Raw genomic sequence first — 12,124 nt, forward strand, 5'->3', positions numbered from 1 at the left:
TATATATATATTTTTTTGTGTTAAAACCGAAATGGTACCGAGATACACAGAGTCGATCGGTACATATCGTTCTAGTAGAGAAAACGGTAAGTTAGCCGGTACGGGATTGATTTCATTGGTTATGAGTGTATGTGAAGATGTTATGAATCTCTATACCAAGGTATGAATTTTCATGCGATTCAATGGTGGAATACCATAAACATTTAAATGTGAAATACGAATGGAAGCATTTATCGACTAATTTTTTTTTTCTGTTCATCAATATTTATTTCAGAAAACAAAAAGAGGTTACGAATAAAAAAGAAAATAGTTTTTGACGTTCAAGAGGTTTTTTCCCACGACTCCCACTATAATCGGGAGTTCCTGCTACTGGACAATATTGTTCCCACAGGATTAAGCCGAACACCACAGATATAAAAAAGGAATTATAGGGAGATGCTGAGGAATTGAAAGCCCTAAGGTCCAATTCAGTTACACGGAAATGATGAAAAAACTAACTTCCTGCGATTAATTTATTGGTGTTCAGTAAAAAAGAAAGTTGTGAAACTTACAACTTCAATTTTTCCACTATAAAATAAGTTCTTGCAAAACACACCTTGCTATAGAGGAGGAATAAATTCGTTGTTAACTTCAGTTTGGGTTGCCTTTGCTTGTAGTTGGTTGTGGTTTTTTGGGTTTGGTGTTTAGGTTTGTGGGATTGTCTCTTGTGGTGTTTTCATGATTTTAGGTTTTTTGGTTTGGTTAGCTTTTTGCCATCATTTGGTATTGGTTTTTGGGTGGCTTTCTACCGGTGTGCCCTAGATCCGTTTAATCTTTGTTATCTTCCTCAAAGATTAATAAAATCTTTTTGCTGTTGCAAAAAAAAAAAAAAAATGCATACGGAAAAATGAGTATCTTTTTCCTTTAATTCACTTCACATTTCTTAAGAATAAATTTTTCACACAACATTCTCGACAATTGAACGAAATCTAATTTGGTGAAAAGAGAAATGTATACGAGGGTAATCAAAATTTTGTTCTAAAGCAATTTAAATTAAACTACATTAATTTCTTTGCACAACCGTTGTGTGTGTAGGATTTTTGGCATGCATATGGAATGTCTTGTGGTTGGTCTTGAACACCTGCATGTGTATCTTGGGGGTCAAATAATTGGACACAAAATAGGTACCAGTATTAATTTGAACGAGATAAACTGAAAATATTTTACCTTTTGCGGTAAGTGTGGATACTAGTTTCATCAATACCGGTGGCCCTGTTTTGTTTTTTTCTCTTTTGAAAGTTTTAGTATTTTAGAAAGGGTACTGATTCTCTTAGTTTTTGAAATAAAAGTTTCAACAGACCCAATTTTCAACCATGCAAAATGAAAACTTAATAATAATACAAATTTTTTTTGAAAAAACATAATTTATTTTGGAAGTTACTATATGTCAATGAGTCTTTTTAATAGGTGAATTATAAAAGTTTGATTTTGTTTCAAAAAAACCTAAAAAAATTTAAATCCTCGTATTGTGTAAATTGAACCGAATGAATTTAATGTTTTCCTTAGTAACATGTATGTATTCCTTAGTAACAAGTATGTAAACCCATGAACTACAATCCAACGAAAAGAAGGTCGGAACCCACTTAAATCATACTCGTTTCGTCTTAGGGTGTGTTCTATTAACTAAAATAATTACTTACTTATTTTATGAATTAAAAGTGATGAACTAGAGTGTGTTCCACTAACTAAAATAATAAGTACTTATTATTTACTCAAATAAAAATAAGAACCTTAGCTTAGAGCTGCTCCAATGAGTCGAGGCTCCGACCAGTTGGTGCTGCCGGTTCGATTTTGTTAAGTACTTAAAAAATAAGTGCTTACTGATGTGGTTCGGAGTAGGAGTGGCAAATTAACCCAAACTCATTAATCAACCCAAATCCATCCACTAAAAAATGATCCAATTTAACCCATTTATTAATTGGGTTAGAATAGGTCTAATCCATCTAACCTATTAATAAATTGAGGTTTAATTGAGTCTCAACTGAATCAACTTAAATGATCCAATAGGCTATAAACATGACCCACCATAGGAAAGGAGGAAAGAAACACCACAGAATCTACTCTCTCATACTGTATATCGACACCCCTCCCCCCCCCCCCCTCCAAAAATTTCACAAACTGCCCAAATTGGAAACTCCTCAATTAAACTGATCCCGCTCAAATTAATTTCGCTAAAAATATTCCCGCTGTCCCTCTATCTCATATTCAAAAAACTAATACTTCATCCGTTTCATAATGTTTGTCCGGTCTGCAAAACGAGAACGTAAAAATAATACAATTTTTTAGAAGAAAAATTTCGGGCAGACCTCAGTTCGGAGCTGGATTGTTAGTCTTTTTTTTCATCTCTTCAAAAAGTAAACGAGGGTAAACACAGAGACCTTAGTTCGGAGCTGGAGCTAGGGTTTGAATTTTGCAGAAGTATTTGTTAATTATTGGATTTAGGCCGAGTCATACTTGTCTTTTGAGATGTAGCTCTTAGAGCATCTCCAACCCTTGATATCAAATTGGGGATGTCAATTTTTTTTTGAAGGCTGATGTGATATTTTGACATTTTCAATTTGACATCAAAACCTCCTCTCCAACCCTTATGTCAAATTCTATTTATTTGACATCAAATTATCCCTCTCCAACCCTTATGTCAAAGTATAAATGGTCATTTTTTGAAATTTGGCATGGCGGAGGGAGGTTTGTCAAAATTGGCATGAGAAGGCTTGCCTTCAAATCCACGTAGGAATTGGCATCAAAGAAGACAGTTGGGTTGGATTGAATTTTGGTGTCAAATTTTACCGTTAACATGCCCACGTAAGATTTGACATTTCCCGTTGGAGATGTTCTTAGCCTATCTGGTTGTATACCCTTGGCTTACGGGGTTGTCTGGGGTTCGAGTTCCATAGAGGTCGAACCTTTTAACTTTCTAATTCCGCCACCCACTGATGTATACAATATTAAAAAATATATATAACTACTTGTTGAAAAATGTATGCATTATAATTTGTGAAAATTTATATGCATCTCTATTAATTATTTTGATGATTAATTCAATGATATTTTTATTCGGCAAATACAAAATTATCGAAAAGTCGATTCCCGAATTAAATATTTTCATGACCTTGAAATATAGCATAAAGTCTCTTGGATTCATGATTTATATTTACAAAGACTTTATTGAGCTCAATACATGCTTTAACGGTTTATTTAGATGAAATTGTGAGCCACAGGTTGACGAACCGGCTGACAAGCCGGCTGTCTGAACAGAAAGCTGTGACAACCGGACGACCACCCGGATGACCACTCTATCAAACGGCTAGTTTCAAACGGCTAGTTTCCAACGGCTAGTTTCAAACGGCTAGTTTCCAACGGCTAGTTTCAAACGGCTAGTTTCCAACGGCTAGTTTCCAACGGCTAGTTTCAAACGGCTAGTTTCCAACGGCTAGTTTCCAACGGCTAGTTCCAACGGCTAGTTTCCAACGGCTAGGAAGCATATGGATGGCTATATAAGGCATCAAGAACTCATTAATGAGTACATACACAAGCTACAACATTCCATATTATTGCAAGAGCAAATTCTCAAAAGATCAAAGCCAAAAATTCTCATTGTTCTTCCACTTTCATATTATTCTTGAGAGAAAATTTGTACAAGTCGTGAGCGATAATTTTCATACCTTCTTCACATACTTGTATTTCCTAAGTGAGTGTTTGAGTCAAACACTTGAAAGCTTAGAAGACCAAATTCGGGTTGGAATTTGGGTGTTATTGTTTTTGAGAAGTTTTCGGAGAAAATTCTTGCGGTTGTGCTAGCTCCTCGGGAAAGCTAGAGGCATTCGGTTCTTGTAAGCACCCGCAAGACTTACAAGTTGTAATCTTTTAAAGATTAGTCTAACCTTCAAGTAATTGCTTGAGGAGAAGTGGAGTAGGGCCGGACCGTGGACAAATCCGGACCGAACCACTATAAACGGGTTCTATCTCTCTATCTCTCTATTTTGATTGCATACTTATTGTTTGCATATATTGTTAGAGATAAATTTTTATTGGTAATTATTACTAGCAATCCTATTCACCCCCCCTCTAGGTTGCATAATTTGGGTAACACTACTTAATTTATCTTCAGAAATCCTATGAGGACCGACCAAAACCCACCGAAATCGTACCGACGGCCACCGTCGGGCCGTCTCCGGCCACCGGACAGCCGATCCGAGCCGTCCAAAAATTCTAAAAAAAAAAAACCGAGGGGGTCCATGCGGAAATCAATGGCATCCGATGTGTGTATGGTGGTTGGATCAAACACCCAACTTTTTTGTGTATTCGTGTATATACATATATACATGAAAAAATGGGTGCTTGATCCAACCACCATACACACATCGGATGCCGTTGATTCCCGCGAAGACCCCCTCGGTTTTCTTTTATAGAATTTTTGGACGGCTCGGATCGGCCGTCCGGTGGCCGGAGACGGCCCGGCGGTGGCCGTCAGTACGATTTCGGTGGGTTTTGATCGGTACGGCTAGCAACACTCATTTATCTTAGGGTTTCTTTTTTCTCTCTCTCAAAAAAGATTTCTGTTTGTCCTTTAGGTTTTTTGGTCTCTAAATAAGTTGCCTTAAACTGAATGTTGTTATAGATGTGCTGGATTCGGATGATTTGTTGTGGTGATGAATGACCAATAACACCATATTGGAATTTTAGTCATTTTGATGTACATGGGTAATATGGTCATTTCAGTGTACATGGGTATTCTTGTCATTTTAATGGACAAGGGTAATATGGTCATTCTAGTCTACATGCGTATTTTAGTCATTTTAAATTTAAATTTATATGTAATTTGGTTAATGGGCGGATCGGGTTTGATTTTAAATAAATGGGTCGGATTATGTATGAGTAACTGAACTCATAAATAATTGGGTTCTAAATGAGTCATGACCCATTGAAAACCCAACCCGCATACAACTTACCCAATTTGGCTAAAACCCGCCCATTTGACACCCCTAGTTCGGAGGCATGGTGCGGCTGCAATTGGAGGAGATTACAGTGCGATGGTGGCGGCGGCAGAGGCTGGAGGTGGACGGTGGTTTGGTTGTTGTCAGTATGAGGTTTTTTTTTTAGGTTCTAGGCTTGGCCAAATAGGGTAATTAACTTGGCTTGGTCCTTTAGGTCTCCTGGTTGGCTTCTTGCCAATCTCGGATTTGTGGCATATGATTGTTATTAGATTTAGGAATATATTTTTCTTAGATTTAGGGATATGATGTTGTGAAATTCTTATTCCGTTAGTCTTTGTAACAATTTCAAAACATCATAAAAAAAAGTTGCGGATAAAAAAAAAAAGTGACCTAAGAGAGTATGTTTACATTTTTATTTTCTCTCTAACAAATGAGCCAGTGGTGTATGTGTTATGTAATAGGAGTAGTGTCTAATATTCCTGATTTACTCTACTTAATTGTTCATTGTCACTATAGAAGTATTGCAACCACAATGAAGCAAGTCTTGTTTACATATTGGTATCACGAGAGAAAGGCTTGGGAACAAAATAAATAGAACCAGAGGAACTAAACCTATAAACGAAAAAACAAAAAAAATTAGGTCCAGCTGGTGACTATTAGAGTCGTTTTCGTCATGTGCATAATTGTGACAAAAAAAGGTTCAAAAAAATTATTTTCTACAGTATTCTACAGTTTTTTCCGTCTTATATGAATTTGTTTTAAACTCCAAACCATATTTTATATTTCTCTCAAATCCTCTCATTACAACAAGTAATCAACTTCGAAAATTTGGACAAAAAATTATATAAAACTTTACTCAAAACGTAAATAAATAATACACACTGTTTTTGAGAAAACTGATTTCTGCCAAAAGCCCCGTTTTTCCTGGATTTTTTTTTTTCCAAATAATACGTGTATCTATATTTTGAAGAAAAATGATTTTTCCACTCCTTTTAATTTATTTATAAAGGTGCTTCATTTTTTGTCTTTTAGTGAAGGTTTTGTATTATCAAGCAATCACGGTCCTTTTATGTCCAACCGACGCAAATTTCTGGATCAAGAAAATTGACCCAATTCTTTCAAAGATGGCAACATTGATTCGAGGCAACAAATACTCATTGGATCTTGTACCTAAGCTTTGATTCATGTTAGACTGACACATAATTGATTTGAAGCAACAAGTACGTTACGAATCTAGTACGTAAATTTTGATCTATATTAAACCGATGTTATATCAAATCCAATCTTTCAAAGTTCTTATCACTCAGTGATCAATAGTCTTTACACCTATTACCAATCACCGTAAATGTACGGTTTGTAGGCGTTTTGTAACGGCCCGAATTTTGGAAACGTTAAATAAATATTAAAAGACAATTTTCTCAAAAGATTAATTCAAATTACTGCATCAATCATTCCAAAAGCCTACGTCATACTATTAAAACCATAACAAATTAAGTTTAAAGTTTCAAATGAGTCAAATTACACACTTCCCAAATTTAAACATTTAAGCTTTCAAAATAAGTTGACCAAATCTTTGTCAGAGCACTAAATGTAAGGCAACCAAGGTTCCTTGCCTCCGTCCGTAATAGGGGTTGAAGTCGGTCTGCTCGAACGGCACTTCCGTTCCGTCTTCAGTACCTGGCGTTCGAGTTACTAGGGCAACATAGTACAGTGAGCGATGACGCTCAGCAGCCAAAACCTACCCGTAACCCATAACTTACAAGCATCAAGAAAATATAATTGAAATGCATTGACATAACATAAAAAGAGAACAATTAATCATTTTATTACTATTCGTCGACTTAAGTGAAATCTCGAATCTTATCCACAGATCCACTCCTACCCTTAACCTCTGGCACAAGACACTGGTGTAGTTCGACTCCCCTTTTCCAGATCCGGATGAAAGATACCTAAGTTATGTACTTAGATATCCCATCCGCAACCATAAGTTCGGATAAAACTTCACCGGCAATGCTCAAGCGCTGTCTAGCCCGGGTTGAACTTCACCGACAACGCTTAAGCGCCGTCTAGCTCGGGTTGTGATACAAGCACAATGCCACTATTATGTCCTATCCCAACATTCGAGAGCCGACCACCACTATGTCGTACCTAGGGTTCGTAAATCCATACTTTCGACAGATCACCACCAATCATTCATCAACAATACATCACCACAGGTTCCAAACCAGGATTGCCCGGAATCCAAAATCACATCCTCTCATATTATTCATTTTCCATTAAACCTACTTTCACGTCTAATATGTTAAATCCGCATATCGCAACCAACCCCGGGAACCTATTTGTCCAATCTATCAGCACAACAACATTTCACACAATTTAACATTTCAACTAAAAAAAAAACTAACATGCTAACAACACATAAGTATGCGATAAAATTAATCATGCGATAAAACTAATCATGCGATGAAAACAAATTAAGAGATTTCTTTTATTTTCCGAACTAAAGTCTAAGTTTACTATTAATCGTCGCAGGGTATTGTTGGTGCTAAAATAATTCATGATTGCAATAGAAGCTAGGATTTAACCGAAACTAGTAAACTTGGGGTTTATAGAATTAACTTCTAATACTTAAGGGTTCGATTCATAAGCTAATTGTAGGGGGCCGAAATATCCGAAGGATCACAGGGTTCACAAGATCTAGAAGGGGGAATGAAGGTTCACACACTGTTTGACCCGTCATCTAAGCTGTCTCAGTTCACCTGTAAATAAGTTTGGGATTTGGCCCGGTATGCCAATATTTACCCGAAGGATATACGGAACCACGAGTACCTCACCGAACGTCATAAGCTGTATCCGAACGAACGTACGCTTGCGTTCGCTCGGGGTTCTCACCAAATGCACCGATAAGAACATCCCCTTGTTCGGATAAGTTTCTCTTCGGTAAGGGCACCAAACGCTCGGATAATTTCGTGTGGCCGAAGTAGGTCCCGCCGAGTACAGGCGGTCGTGGAACCTTCCATAAATATCTACTGATAAGTAGGTTGTCTTTTCTGATATTCGAAGTGACATCTCTGAACGATGTAACCTTTCTGACATTGACCCATGTGGCTCTGTAAGACTTGGGAAAGGGTGTTCATTAAATGGCCCTGCTGCAAGGCGCCAACTGAGCAGAATGTGACACGTGGAAAGTAGAGCTAACTTGCTCAGCACACTACCCCCTCGCCTATAAATAGGGGAGCAATACCGCTGAGAAAGGGATCCCTAACTGAAAAAAGGAATAGCACTTTCTTCTCTCCATCAGCATATTTTTCTTACTAAACATTTCCTTCTCTCTCCACATACTGACTTGTTCGTCGGAGCTTCTTCCCGGAGGAACAACCCCCTCCGGTTCTGCAGGTGCATCAAGACCAGCATTAGCATTCACGGCTCCACACATCAAAGCGGCCACATCAGAAGGTTCACGAAGAAATCACGCCCCCACACTAATCTATCTTGAGGGACTAAACTGCACTATTTTAAATAAAAACTTCATTCCAGTAGCTATGGCAATTCGGCAGACGGGAGAGTTCCAGGCCGGACTCGACCGGGACTTAAAATATCATTTCTTAGTACGCTAGGGTAGATTTACAAACTAACCATAAATCAGTGACTAAACTGTATTTATACCAAAACCATTTCAATATTTTCAGTGACTGGAACAGTCGGCAAAGAAAAGAACAAAAACATGGGAGTTTCGACCGGATTTCGACCGACGACGTCGGGTTCGATTATTATCATACCAAAACTTTAAAATCATCATATAAACACGATATATACTTAAGGAGGTGAGTTCCGGACTATCTCTCGTCCAACGAAATGGGGTTCGGAGGGATTTTCAGTAGCGGGTCAAAAGGACGGTGGAGCTCGGGTGTTCACGGGTGATCTGCTGGAGGTGGGCTTAGTTGGTGGTGATGGTGGCAGGACGTGACGGTGTCCGATGGTGAGAGGTGGGTGGCGGTGGTGCTGACTGGTGGTGGTGGCCTGTTGGTAATGATGAGAATGCTCGGTGGGGATGGCTGCTCCGGCTCCTCCTCTCCTCTCACGCTGCTCCCTCCCTCCCTCTCTCTCTCTGTGGACTGGAATACAGAGGTGGGTGTTTGTGTTGGAGGTTGTATAAGAAGAGGAAGAGTGAAAAAGTGGAGTGTTGAAGTGGTGGGATGGGATAGGAGGTATGGTGGAGGAGTGGGGCTGCTGAATTTTTGGAGAGGGAGAGGGTGAGTTTCGACTGAATAAGGGGAGAAGGAGATGTGAGGTGATGGTGGAATATTGGTTTGGTAATAGTTTGGTGGGAATGACTTCGGTGTCCCCGGTTATTTTGGGGACACCGTAACTTTTGGCATAACAAAACCATTATGAGTATAACCAAAACCTATCATGAGCATAACCAAAACTATTATGAGCATAACAGAACCATAGCAAAGCATAACTTGTCTGTTATGCCTTGGTTGGCTATGGTTATGCCTTGGTTGGTTTTTTGAATATTTCTTGGTTATACCTTATTTGGGTTTGGTTATGCTTATAATGGGTTTTATTTATGCTCGTAATGATAAAATTATGCCAAAAATTACGGTGTCCCCAAAATGACCGGGGACACCATAGCATCATCCTTGTTTGGTTATGATTCTAGTTTAGGATTTAGTTAGGTTAAGGTTTTGGGTAAAATGATTCAGTGTATACACGCACACAATCGAACACGCGCACGCACAATCGATTATGAAATAAAATTTTGGTGTGACATCGTAAATAATTTCTCACACTAAATAAACTAACGAATACAAATTATATATTTTTTAATTTTGATAATTATTAATATTTATTAAAAATACCGAGTCTTTACATGTTTAGATTACTAGTCATGTCACTAAAACACAAGAAAAAGAGTGCACTTATAAAAAAGAAATACGAAAATCATTACATTGTTTTCAATTGAAAATGCATTTTATTATCTTGACAAGGTGTAAGTGGACTCTAGAACTAAGTCACATCATCCATGGGTGGATGCAAGAGAGCTAGCACGAGCAATGAGTGTGAAAGTGTTCTAAAAACCTACCAAATAATTAAAATTCAGGAATGCGAGGATTGAGGGTTAGTGCATTCTAAACAAATTACTACTACTTAACTATCTTTTTCAATCAAAAAAATCTCTCTTTTCTCTCTCTCCCCTCCCTCCTCTCCCTACCTCTTCCATCAATTAGGGTTCTCCCCCCGGGGGGGCTGCTGCCCCCTTACTCCACCTCCCTCATTTTCCTCGCCGGTCATCCTCCTTCACCTCTTCGCTCTTCGATACCCATCCCCAACCAAACCCACACTCCACCTCCTCCTTCCCCCACATCCTCTGCTTCCCCCTCCACCGCTGCCTCCTCTTCCTCCCTTTCCACTGCTCCATGCACTGTCGTCCCCCTTGGTTAGTTTTGGGCTAGATCTAATAGTGAGATGAAGCTAGAGTGATTCTGTAATGCCCCAATTTTCAGAGGAATTAATTGGAGATTTCTTTCGAAAATGATTAAGATAATTAAAGATCAATTCATTAATTAAGTATGATCATTGCAAAATAGAAACTTAGTTTGTTATAGGCCGAAAATAAAAATACTGAGTTTGGCAAAATACTAAAGTCTGGAAATTTAAATTAACAAAAGGAACAAAGTATGACTCTAATTCTGGTACATGTCCCAAGCTTCCTTAATCTCCACAATTTGATTCTCCTCCGGGAAGTACCACTCACTTCCAAGATCCTGTGCACCTGGCATGAAACACTAGGCCAAACGACATTAAAATGAGTTTTGACACTCAGTAGATAATCTCTGTCCCACTAACCCTTACATTACACATCAATATATAAATCAAGGAACAACTTGAGTAATAAATAGCATCTCAGTAACACGTAGCCTTTTATGATTTTGGTTTCTTTAAATGATGTCTACGATTCTCCTCCTCTAAGAATCTTCCTCCCAATAACTCCAACCATGACCGTCCTATGATTAATTCCCTTCTTGGTTGTCCTGCACCGGGACCCTAAGTAAGTACATTTAAGTTATCTACCTAATGGACTTACCTACGACCATAACAAGAGGTAAAGATCCCATCGAAGTTAACCATGCCCTGTTATAACCAGAATTTCGATATCCTCTCTGTTCAAAGCCCTCTTCGGATGCCCTTCCGTTTAGGGTCGCGTTTAGGCTACTCTAAATAACGCAAATCTCCATCAGGTTGCTCTTTCTTCAGAAGAGTTCTGCTTGGTAATCATCATCTCATCATCTCCACCTTTTAGTTTCACTTGCCTTATTAACGTTTATTCCTTTAATTTCAACCCTAAATACCATCCATTGTATCTATTGTCCAGTCAAAGTTTCACATAACAATAATAATCAAATTGTAATCCATAATCATTCATGAACATCAATAGCATGATTGAGCAGAAGTAACACATAGAATTGAAATGAATGTGTGATTCTATGTTTATCCTAAGTTGATTACTCAGGGTCAATGTATAACTTAATAATCTTAGGGGTTATATGTATAATTTAGAAAACTTAATGGATCAAAGTGTTACTCCATTCGTTCCAATTTGTGAGTCCCGCTCATGGATTCCAATTTTTTAAAAGAATGTAATTATTACATGCACAGATTTTTAACTTTCCAATTTTGCCCCTCAATTTTGGAATTATTTTTGTACACTTTAAATCGAAACCAGTTGTTTCCTCAGAAATAAGTAATAAATCCCAAGATGTTTTGGGCGGCAAAGTTGGCTGGTTAGTTCAAGAATTCAAAATTGAATACAACTCTCTTTCTATCTCTCACACACACACACATTTTTGTTCTTTTTGAAGAAGGGTAAAAGGGGAAATTAAAGTTGAACCCTTTTTTGTGTTGACTAGCCAAATGAGACTTTCATTTTGGAACACCCAAAAAAGAAAAGGTGGACTATCAAATTGGAATAGAGGGAGTATTTACGAAACTCAAGGGTCCATGTGCGACTTTAGACATAGACAATCTTGAAACCAAAGCACTCAACGTTAAAAGCCGAGCATAATCATGGTTTTAGCTTGGAAAGGACTTAATCTCATTTCGGAAGACATTTAAGTCAAACGCCGGGAGCGTTAAAAGCCCCAACC

The sequence above is a fragment of the Rhododendron vialii genome, chromosome 6a (assembly GCF_030253575.1).
Source record: "Rhododendron vialii isolate Sample 1 chromosome 6a, ASM3025357v1".
Classification (NCBI taxonomy): Eukaryota; Viridiplantae; Streptophyta; class Magnoliopsida; order Ericales; family Ericaceae; genus Rhododendron; species Rhododendron vialii.